Source organism: Bombina bombina, chromosome 4 (genome assembly GCF_027579735.1).
Source record: "Bombina bombina isolate aBomBom1 chromosome 4, aBomBom1.pri, whole genome shotgun sequence".
NCBI lineage: Eukaryota > Metazoa > Chordata > Amphibia > Anura > Bombinatoridae > Bombina > Bombina bombina.
In genome coordinates, this window is record NC_069502.1 from 1,218,294,482 (window position 1) to 1,218,307,757 (window position 13,276).

The following is a 13,276-nucleotide window of genomic DNA, read 5'->3' on the forward strand; positions in this document are numbered from 1 at the left end:
ATAGTGTATGTGTGGGGTAGTATGGATAGTATATGTATGTGTGTGTGTATAGTGTGTGTGATAGTATGGATAGTATACGTGTGTATGTGTGTGTGTGTATAGTGTATGTGTGTGATAGTATGGATAGTATACGTGTGTGTGTATAGTGTATGTGTGTGATAGTGTATGTGTGGGATAGTATGGGTAGTATATGTATGTGTGTGTGTATAGTGTGTGTGTGATAGTATGGATAGTATACGTGTGTGTGTGTGTATAGTGTATGTGTGTGATAGTATGGATAGTATACGTGTGTATGTGTGTGTGTATAGTGTATGTGTGTGATAGTATGGATAGTATACGTGTGTGTATAGTGTATGTGTGTGATAGTGTATGTGTGTGTGTATAGTGTGTGTGTGATAGTATGGGTAGTATATGTATGTGTGTGTGTATAGTGTATGTGTGTGATAGTATGGATAGTATACGTGTGTATGTGTGTGTATAGTGTGTGTGTGATAGTATTGATAGTATACGTGTGTGTGTGTGTATAGTGTATGTGTGTGATAGTGTATGTGTGGGATAGTATGGGTAGTATATGTATGTGTGTGTGTATAGTGTGTGTGTGATAGTATGGATAGTATACGTGTGTGTGTGTGAGTATAGTGTATGTGTGTGATAGTATGGATAGTATACGTGTATGTGTGTGATAGTGTATGTGTGGGATAGTATGGGTAGTATATGTATGTGTGTGTGTATAGTGTATGTGTGTGATAGTATGGATAGTATACGTGTGTATGTGTGTGTGTATAGTGTGTGTGTGATAGTATGGATAGTATATGTGTGTGTGTGTATAGTGTATGTGTGTGATAGTATGGATAGTATACGTGTGTATGTGTGTGTGTATAGTGTGTGTGTGATAGTATGGATAGTATATGTGTGTGTGTGTATAGTGTATGTGTGTGATAGTATGGATAGTATACGTGTGTGTGTGTGTGTATAGTGTATGTGTGTGATAGTATGGATAGTATACGTGTGTGTGTGTGAGTATAGTGTATGTGTCTTACAGTATGTGAATGCTGTGTGTGTTGTGTGTGCCTGCATGTATGTGAATGCTTTGTAGTATTTGTGTGTTGTGTATGTTGTGTGGTGGCATTATTATTCTTTATTTATAAAGTGCCAACAGTTCCCGCAGCTTTCAGATATCCCAATATTTAAGATCACTTATTCTACCCTTATGTCCCTCCCTAAAGTGCTAATATAAATGTGTATTATCAACTTATTTTTCTATATTGGAGAGGTGCTTCCTGATCCGATCTCCAAGACATCTTTTAGCCTCCCCTAGATAGAGTAAATTACATGTACATTGTAATACCTAAACTACATTTTCTGGGTACAACTAATAAGGTCTCTAATGATAAATTCCTCGTCTGTATTGGTAATCATAATACATTTTTTCTTGGTACTATGTTGGCATGCCCTACATGTATAGCACGGAAAGAAACCAGATATTTTATTACCTATTTAATCTTTATCCATTTCTTATCCTTGCTGTGATGATAGCAGGATGTGATGTCACTAGCATGTGGGCGGGGCTTAGGTCCGGTGTCTGTGTCGCAGTTAGTTTCGTACAATCAACCTGTCTGGATGTGTATTGCTATGCTCTGTAATAAAATAGAGTTGTACCATCATTGCTGTGTCCTGCATATGTCCTGCATCTCATGACATGGTGTCAGAAGTTCTGGACTACGCTTCTGTTTCTGATGATGACGATGTCAAAGTTTACCCCACCTGAGCCTTTTGACTTTTCTCAGCCTGCAGCTTGGCCCACATGGCGTCAGCGGTTTCAGCGCTTCAGGATTGCATCCAAACTGAACAAGGAGAGTGGTGAAGTACAAGTTAATTCTCTTTTATATTCTATGGGGAAAGATGTAGAGCCAGTGTTCAATGCTTTTACTTTCCAAGAAGGGGACGAAGTTAACTTTGATATAGTTATGGATAAACTCAGTGCCCACTTTGTGCCCAAAAGAAATGTGATTCATGAGAGAGCTTGTTTTCACAAACGTAATCAGCGTGTGGGAGAATCTGTGGAGTCATTTGTGCGCAGCCTGTATGAATTAGCTGAATTCTGTGAGTTTGGTGTTGCTAAAGAAGAGCAAATCAGAGACAGAATAGTTATTGGAATTGCAGATGCTGAAGTCTCCCTGAAGCTGCAGTTAGAGCCTGATTTAACGTTAGACGGGGCTATTAGGATGGCCCGCCAGAGTGAACTGGTGAAAAAGCAAAGTGCTGATCTGAGGTCTGAGAGTATTGTGGATGAAGTGCAACAGTCTAGGAAAATTACTAGTGAAAGGCACAGTGTGAGCGGTAGATCTAAAGTACTGGAAAGGCCTAGAAGTGGATGGGCGCAACATGGCCGATGCACACGGTGCTACCGGGCTCATGATCAGAGTGCTATATGCCCGGCCAGAGATAAAAGATGCAGAAAATGTAACAGAATAGGCCATTTTGAAGTGGTGTGTAAAACTGAATACATTAAGGAGATGCAGGTGGACAGTGACCAGGAGGGTCAGGAAGTGTCTTTTGTGGGGTCTGTTGTGGAACGGACAAGCTCAGAGGAAGATTGGAAAGTTACTTTTACTGTAATGGGAGCCAAAGTTGATTTTAAGATTGACACAGGAGCAGATATCACTGTAATGTCTTTTGCTGATTTTATGAAACTGCCTCGACAGCCCCAGCTGGCGAAGGTTACTACAAATGTTCATAGTCCTGGTGGCCGCATTGATTGTGTGGGGAAATTTCTTGCCAGCTGTGAGTACAAACAAAGGAAGTTCACCATGTGGGTGCATGTGATCCGAGGTCAGTGTGTTAACAGTTTATTGAGCAGAAAAGCAGCCTGTGACTTGGGCCTCGTGGCCAGAGTGAATGAGATCTCTGAAGATATGTTTGGCGAGTTGGGCCTACTGAGCTGCAAACCTGTCCGTATAGCACTTAAAAGTGACGCAGTCCCGTACAGTATTTCTACTCCTCGTAGAATTCCGTTCCCGCTCATGCCTCAAGTGGAGAAAGAGCTCATGCGCATGAAGTCTATGGGGGTTATTGAAGAGGTTGTTGAAGCAACTGATTGGTGTGCCCCCATTGTTCCAGTTGCAAAGAAAAACGGAAAGGTGCGCATCTGTGTGGACCTGAAAAGGTTGAATGAGGCAGTGAAGAGGGAGAGATTTGTGCTGCCGACATTGGAAGATATAGCCCCGAAGTTGGCTGGGGCGAAGTTCTTTTCCACATTAGACGCTTCTAGCGGCTTTTGGCAGATCCCCCTGGATCCAAAGTGCCGCAAACTGACTACCTTTATCACCCCGGTAGGTCGGTTCTGCTTCTGCAGACTTCCCTTTGGGATATCCTCCGCTCCTGAGATCTTTCAAAGGGAAATGAGTTCTCTCCTGAGTTGCCACGTGGGCACAGCAGTCGTCATGGACGACATTCTAGTGTATGGGTCTACAGTGGAGGAGCATGATCAGCGTTTGAGTTGTGTGCTGCAGGCTATCAAAGAGTCTGGGCTGAAGCTGAATAAAGAAAAATGTCATTTTAGGAAAACTGAATTATGCTACTTTGGGCATGTCATCAACGGGGATGGCATCAAGCCGGACCCCGAGAAAATTCAGGCTATCGAACAGATGAAAAGCCCTTCTGATGTACATGAGCTGAGACAGATATTGGGCCTTGTAAATTACGTGGGCAAGTTTCTTCCAGATTTATCTACAGTTTTGCACCCTATCACAGAGTTGCTTAAGAAAGATGTTGCCTGGGTCTGGGGACCCTCACAAGAAAAAGCGTTCCTGCATGCTAAGTCCCTGCTGGGGTCTGCCCCAGTGCTGGGGTTCTACGACCCTTCAAAAAAGACTGTGGTTAGTGCTGATGCAAGCAGTTATGGGTTGGGGGCTGCACTCCTGCAGCTGAATGACAACAAACTACAGCCCATCGCCTACTGTTCCCGCACACTGACGGCTGCGGAGTCAAAATACGCTCAAATTGAGAAAGAGTGCCTGGCTGCAGTTTGGGCCTGTGAGCGCTTTCAGCGTTATCTAGTGGGTTTGGAGAAATTTAGTCTGGAAACTGACCACAAACCGCTAGTCCCTCTTATCAATTCTTATGACATCGACAAAACACCCTTGAGATGCCAGAGACTTTTAATGAGACTGCTCAGGTTCAATGTTCAGGCAGTGCATGTGCCGGGGAAGCAGCTGGTTGTGGCGGATACACTGTCCAGGCTCCCGCTGGCTGCTGCTGAAGAATCCTCCACAGAGTCGGATGTAAATGTGTATGTTGATTCAGTTCTGGCCTCTAAGTCCATTTCTTCAAGGAAACTGGAAGAGATAAAGAAAGAGACATATTTGGACACAGATCTGCAAGAAGTTATAAGGTACATAAGAGATGGCTGGCCCGAGAGCCGGGCAGCCTGGATGTCTTTAAATGCTTACCAGCCAGAGAGGTCGCAGCTCACGGAGCTGGAGGGGTTGGTGCTGTTCCAAGACCGTATTGTAATTCCTGTCAGCATGAGGAAGGAGATGTTGAACAGGATACACGATGGGCACTTAGGCATCACAAAGTGCAGAGAAAGGGCAGCTACAGCTGTGTGGTGGCCTGGGATCAGCTCCGACATTGCAAATCACGTGTCTAAATGTGCCTTTTGCCGGGAACGCCGGCCTACTCAGAGAAGGGAGCCCTTAATGTCTACTCCGCTGCCTGCGGGGCCGTGGCAGAAAATAGCTGCTGATTTGTGCGAACTGCACGGGAAAAAGTTTCTTGTTGTTATCGACTACTATTCCAGGTATTTGGAAATAGCACCCCTGAATGATATCACAAGTCAGGCTGTTATCATTCGCCTGAAGAGCTTGTTCGCCCGCTGGGGCATTCCAATGGAGCTGGTGAGTGATAATGGCATGCAGTTCGCTTCTACAGAGTTCAGTGCTTTCAGCAGGGAATATGATTTTGTACATTCCACGTCAAGTCCACATTATCCGCAGGCCAACGGAATGGCTGAAAGGGCAGTTCAAACAACAAAATTCATTCTAAAGCAATCTGAACCGTACCTAGCCCTCTTGTCATACAGGGCGACGCCCATTCAAGCCACCGGGTTTAGCCCGGCACAGCTGATGCTAGGACGCCAGATTCGCACCACTTTACCCTCAGTGGGTGTCTTCAAGCCGCCTGGCCCTGTTCCTCGGGACGAAGTCCTTAGGAGGGATGAAGAGGCCAAAAAGGGTTATCGTTTCTTCTACGACAGGAGACATTCTGTCAGGCCTTTACAGGAACTGAAAGCGGGCCAAAGTGTCAGAATTAAACTGGATGATGAGAAGAAATGGAAGACGCCTGCTACGGTAGTGGGCCGCTCTCCAGAACCAAGGTCTTACACAGTCCTTACAGAGGGAGGGACGGTTACACGCCGTAACCGAAGACATCTTCAGCCTGTACCTGAGAGTCTGGAACCGGATACCTCAGTACCACCGCCGGTGGGATCCCCTGTTCTAAGGGAGGTGCCTTCCCCTCAGCAAGATCATAGCGGGGATATATCTTTGCCTCCAGCAGACTCTTGTTCACCATCTTCTGTATCAGAGGACAGTTCATGCAAAGTTACATCAAGCGGAAGAGTGGTGAGGCTTCCGGCCCGATACAGGGACTGACTTTAGCTAGAACAGTGACCGGAAGTATGAGCAGAATAATCCCATGGTCACTATGGACTAGGGTAGTCTACCCCGATGTCCAAGTCAGGATGTAATTTATTTGTTCATGTTTTCTAATTTATCTGTTTTTATAATGTTCTAAAACAAAATGTTGTTGTATACCCTGTTGGTGTACCTTGTTATTTAATATATGCGAATGTATGCTTTGCCTTTGAAAAAGGGGAAGATGTGATGATAGCAGGATGTGATGTCACTAGCATGTGGGCGGGGCTTAGGTCCGGTGTCTGTGTCGCAGTTAGTTTCGTACAATCAACCTGTCTGGATGTGTATTGCTATGCTCTGTAATAAAATAGAGTTGTACCATCATTGCTGTGTCCTGCATATGTCCTGCATCTCATGACACTTGCTATTTTTCAATTTGCTTGGTGCCAGAATAGATTTAAGATTCTTTGCTTTCTTAAAGATAAATTTAGGGCTGGGGTTAGCTTATCTCCTATTACAGGGTCTGCTTTCAAGAGATGCCAATGTTTACTAATAATCTTCTTTATTAGGCCATGGTCTACTCTGTAATTAATTATAAATGGAACTTGAAGCATGTCATTTAGTTCTTCCTTTTCTTGTTTATAATTTAGTAGGGATTTCCTTTCTATATTTTTGGCTTGTTACTGCCTTGTTTTTATTATCTTTTCCATAGCCTCTATCGCTGAATTTGTCTACCAATATTGCTACCTGCTATGGGAACAGTTTTTTCCTATGTGTAGACACTGTCCAATAGGAATTTTATTCTTCCATCTTTTTAGAAGACAACTCTCTGGATGTAAATAGATGTTGGAGTCTACTGATTTGAGTTTTAGGGGCCGATTTAACAAAGTCTGGCGGACATGATACGCTGCAGCGTATCAGACATCGCTGAATGTGCATACGCTGTCGGCTTTCAGCATTGCACAAGCAGTTCTAGTAAACTGCATGCGCCATGCCGCCCCCTGCAGATTCCTGAAGGCTCGCGCGGAAACAGGGTGAGTTGACCCCGTTCGGGGCAAAGTAAATCGGCCCCTATGTCTTTATCTTCTTTCCTATTACCATAATTTCTAGATCAAGAAACATTGCAAGACTCTGACTATAGTTGTAAGTGAACTTCAAGCCTTTCAAATCTGTATTAATTTGTTCAGACATATGTACAAGTTCTCTCTCAGGTCCGTCATCAATATATATTTTATACAGCACAAGGTTTGCACTATAGCTGTTATCCTTAAAAAACTTACTTGCAAGTACACAGCTAAGTTTAAGAGCAAAAAAGAATTAGTTATCACATCTGGTCTCTTCCATCCTGGGTCTCTAATATTTAATACTTGCTGCCCATCGCTGCACGACTTACCCCCTTCGCGGCACTAGTTCTCATGCCGAGTCTCACAGCATGAGAACAAGGCTCGCATCGAGCCTATGGAAGCGGGGCACTTAAAATACCAGTGCCCATTTGTGTGCACTGGTATTACGAGTGGAGTGCAAATATCACATACACACAACATACACTATAATAAAACACACACAAACACTACACTCTTATACAACACACACAATACACCCTCTCATATAACACACACACACCATATACTATAATACAACACAACACACACCACACACTCGCATACAACACACACACTCATATTACACCCACACACACACCATACACTATCATACAAGACACACACACACACCATACACTATTATACAACACACACACACCATACACACTCCTATACAACACACACACCATACACTCTCATACAATACACACTCACATACCATACACACTCCCATACAACACACACGCACACCACACACACTCTCATATAACACACACACTCATATAACACACACATACCATACACTATTATACAACACACACACACACCATACACACTCCTATAGAACACACCATACACTCTCATACAACACACACACACACCATACACACTCCCATAAAACACACACGCACATCACACACACTCTAATACAACACACACACACACCATACACTATCATACAAGACACACACACCATACACTATTATAAACACGCACACACCATACACACTCCCATACAACACACACGCACACCACACACACTCTCATACAACACACACACTCATATAACACACACACACCATACACTATCATACAAGACACACACACACCATACACTATTATACAACACACACACCATACACTCTCCTACAACACACAAACACACCACACACTCCTATACAACACACACGCACACCACACACACTCTCATATAACACACACACTACAACACACACACACACACAAACCTAAACATGGTGTTGCAACCCAGTAATGAGTCCCGACCAGTGGATTAAAGAACCTTGACTAAACTGTCTCCAGTGTATAAACACAAAACACTGCCCATGGGGGATATTTATCAAAGTGTCAACCGAAAATTCACGGGAATTCCGCATCGTAATTGTTGCAAGATTGATCCGACCTAGTTATCAAAGCCTTAAGACCAGCAAATGTTGAAATTTGTGACGTAAAATACGATCCCACAATTTCAATCCGAAGCAGATTGATGCTTATGTCGTTACAGATGTTCCGAATACACATTTGGCTCTATTTGACACTTTTTCCAATGTATCAAATAGTTAACAGGTACGCTCACGGCTATTCCGACGCATCATACATGGTTTTCAAACCGACAAACTTGAGGCCGCGGATGCCATAGAAATCAATGGGAGTCTGAAAGCACCGAAAGCTTATGTTCCATGTTGCAAGAGAATGAAGCTATGGTAGAAAACAAGTTACGTTTACACCTAACACCCTAACATAAACCCCGAGTATAAACACCCCTAATCTGCCACCCCCACACTGCCGCAACCTAAATAAAATGCATTAACCCCTATTCCGCCGCTCCCCGCCACAACCGCCACTAAATAAACTTATTAACCCCTAAACCTCTGGCCTCCCACATCACCACCACTAACTAAACCTATTAACCCCTAAACCGTCAGCCCCCCACATTGCCAAAAACTAAATTAAGCTATTAACCCCTAAACCTAACAACCCCTTAACTTTAAAATAAAATTACAAGATCCCTATCTTAATATAAATTAAAACTTACCTGTAGAATTAAAATAAACTAATTTTAAACTATTAATTAACCTACCCTAACTATTATACTAAAATTAAATTAAACTACCAATTAAATTAACTAAATTACATATTAAAAAAAACCTACTAAAATTATTTAAATATACAATTAAACCTTATTGAAAGTACTAAATTACAAAAAAAACACTAAGTTACAAAAAAACAAACACTAAATTACGAAAAATAACAAACCAAATTATCAAAAAACCCACCCCCCAACAAACCCCCCCAAATAAAAACCCTAACTCTAACAAAAACCTAAGCTACCCTTTGCCCTGAAAAGGGCATTTGTATGGACATTGCCCTTAAAAGGGCATTTAGCTCTTTTACATTGCCCAGACCCTAAACTAAAAATAAAACCCACCCAAAAAAAAACTTTAAAAAAACCTAACACTAACCCCCGACGATCCACTTACAGTTCTTGAAGTCTCGCTTGAAGGATCCATTCAGCCGGCGAAGTCATCATCCATGCGGCAAGAAGTCTTCATCCAGGCGGCCTGTTCTATCTTCATCCAGCCGATGAAGTCATCATCCATGCGGCAAGAAGTCTTCATCCAGACGGCCTCTTCTATCTTCATCCAGCCGGCGCGGAGCAGGTCCATCCTGAAGCCATCCGACGCAGAGCTCCTCTTCTTACTGTTGCTGACATAAACTGAAGCTTTAATGCAAGGGACACGATTCAAGATGGCGTCTCTTGCATTCCTGAACACTCAAATCAGCCAATAGAATTTCAGTAGCCCTCATCCTATTGGCTGATTTGAACAGCCAATAGGATTTCAGAAGCTCGCCTCCTATTGGCTTATTTGAATTTAACACTCAAATCAGCCAATAGGAATGCAAGGGACACCATCTTGAATTGCGTCCCTTGCATTGAAGCTTCAGTTTACGGCGGCGACCGTAAGAAGAGTAGCTCCGTGTCGGATGGCTTCAGGATGGACCTGCTACGCGCCGGCTGGATGAAGATAGAAGAGGCCGTCTGGATAAAGACTTCTTGCCGCATGGATGATGACTGGATAGATCCTTCAAGCGGGACTTCAAGAACTGTAAATGGATCGTCGGGGGTTAGTGTTAGGTTTTTTAAGGTTTTTTTTTGGGTGGGTTTTATTTTTAGTTTAGGGTCTGTGTAATGTAAAAGAGCTAAATGTCCTTTTAAGGGCAATGCCCATACAAATGCCCTTTTCAGGGCAATGGGTAGCTTAGGTTTTTGCTAGAGTTAGTTTTTTTTTGAGGGGGGGTTCGTTGGGTGGTGGGTTTTACTGTTGGGGGGGTGTTTGTATTTTTTTTTACCAGTAAAAGAGCTGATATCTTTGGGGCAATGCCCCACAAAAGGCCCTTTTAAGGGTCATTGGTAGTTTATTGTAGGCTATGTTTTTTTTTCATTTTGGGGGGCTTTATTATTTTGATAGGGCTATTAGATTAGGTGTAAAAAAATTATATTTTTGATAATTTGGTTTGTTATTTTTCATAATTCAGTGGATTTTTTTTTTGTAACAGTGTTTTTTTGGTAATTTAGTACTTTTAATAAGGTTTAATTGTATATTTAAATAATTTAAGTAGGGTTAGGTTTTTTAATTTGTAATTTAGTTTATTTAATTGGTAGTTTAATTTTAGTATAATAGGGTAGGTTAATTAATAGTTTAAAAATAGTTTATTTTAATTCTACAGGTAAGTTTTAATTTATATTAAGATAGGAATCTTGTAATTTTAATTTAAAGTTAAGGGGTTGTTAGGTTTAGGGGTTTATAGCTTAATTAATTTTTGGCGATGTGGGGGGCTAATGGTTTAGGGATTAATAGGTTTAGTTAGTGGTGGTGATGTGGGAGGCCAGAGGTTTAGGGGTTAATAAGTTTATATAGTGGCGGTGGTGTCGGAGAGTGGCAGGATAGGGGTTAATAACTTTATTTAGGTTGCAGCGGTGTCAGGGAGCGGTGGGATAGGGGTTAATAACTTTATTTAGGTTGCGGCGGTGGCGGGATAGGGGTTAAACATTTTAATATAATGGCAGCGTTTAGTGAAACGGTATAAATAAATTTGTGAAAAACACGTATAGCAGCGTCATCGATGACTGTTAGTTAACAACAGTCCGATGCTCATCGCCCCGTACTTGGTGCGCGTGGTTTTTTTAGACGGCTTTATTTATAAATATGGAGATCGTATTGAGATCTGCGGCCGCGATGTTTGCCGATGTTAGGCGAGCGTATTGATGCTGGCGAATGTAACATAGTTGACGCTTTGATAAATATCCTTCATGTGTGATGTCTCTGAGACACTGGGATTTCTTACATCCGAACTGGCTAAAAACTACTCACAAGTACTCAGAGGTAACAGATGTTCAGAAAGGCTTTTTTACAAACATAACATCATCAACCATGGATTCATTTTCCTTAATGACTGCAGGATGTTACGGTCGTCGAATGTGCGACTAATGACGTGAGCAGCTAACCCCTTCCTATTATGTTTTATTAATAAATGCTCAACATCAAAATACTTAAGTGCAGTTATGAAAGAGCATTCAGATATTAATATTTAATGTGTGAAAATGTTTTATAATATAAACATAAACATTTTTTTTTAGTATTTTAATTTTGACTTTTATAATATATTTGTAAAGGGCAGCAACACTACATAACACTGGTTACATGAGTTTGTTAAAGAGAGGAACAGAATCATGGCAAGAAATAATTATAACAGGGTCCTGTTCCATAGTGCTTACAATCTACAGGTTGAAGGGTGACAAGACGCAGGGTATTGTGTCAAGTGGATTTTAGCTGTGAGACAAGGGAGTTCTAATGTTTTAATCACACTCTGGAATTAATGTGATTGTTGAAATGTTTATTTTCTGTACCCCTGTACAGTGCTTCGGAATCTGTTGGCCCGGTACAAATATAGATTATTATATAAATAATAATAAAATGAGAAGTGAGACAAGGTACAAAGTCCTTTAAAAACCAGTGTAAAAAGCTTCTTGGTCAGACTAAAATATATACTGATATATCTCTTTCTCAGTCGCACTGGGCTTATCTCTCTCTCACACACTTGCATGCACACACACAAACTCCTACATACACAACACACACACTTACATTCACATACACAAATGTCTACATACACACAACACACACATACTTAATTGCACACATACAAACTCCTACATACACAACACACACACACACTTACATTCACATACACAAATGTCTACATACACACAACACACACATACTTAATTGCACACACACAAACTCCTTCATACATACAACACACACACTTACATGCACATGCACATACACAAACGTCTACATACACACAACACACACATACTTAATTGCACACACACAAACTCCTTCATACACACAACATACACACATGCACATACACAAATGTCTACATACACACAACACACACATACTTAATTGCACACACACAAACTCCTTCATACATACAACACACACACTTACATGCACATGCACATACACAAACGTCTACATACACACAACACACACATTTACATGCACACACACAAACTCCTACATACACACAACACACACACTTACATGCACACACACAAACCTCCACATACACACAATACACAACAAACTCCTACATAAAAACAGCACACACACTTAAATACACACACACATACTTATACATAGAGGCATATTTATCAAATGTCTGTCGGACGTGATCCGACAGTGCGGGTCAGGTCCGACAGACATTGCTGAATGCGGAGAGCATTCTTGTGAGCTGCTGGTGCAACGCTGCCCCCTGCAGACTCGAGGCCAATCGGGAGCCAGCAGGGGGGTGTCAATCAACCTGATTGTACTCGATCGGGTTGAATTCCAGCAATGTCTGTCCTCATCAGAGCAGTCGGACAGGGTTATGGAGCAGCGGTCTGAAGACTCGCCAGAAACACAGACCCCCATTCGGAGCTTGATAAATGGGCCTCATACACACAACACACACACACACTTACTTGCACACACACACACATACTCCTCCATACACAAAACACACATATACTTACATGCACACACATACTCCTACATACACACAACAAGCACATACTTACTTGCACACACACAAACCTCTACATACACGCAACACACACATACTTACTTGCACACATACAAACATATACATACACAACACACACACACACACTTACATGAACACACACATACTCCTACATACACACAACACATACAAACTTACATGCACACACACAAACTTCTACATACACACACATACTTTCATCCACACACACACTTTTCTACATATACACAATCCACACACACTTACATGCACACACACAAAAACTCTTACATACACACAACACACACACACTTACATGCATACACACACATACTCCTACATGTCAGCCACACACATACAGTGACACATTCACACACAAACTCCTATGTACACACACAACTCACACATACACACAGACCCTTACAT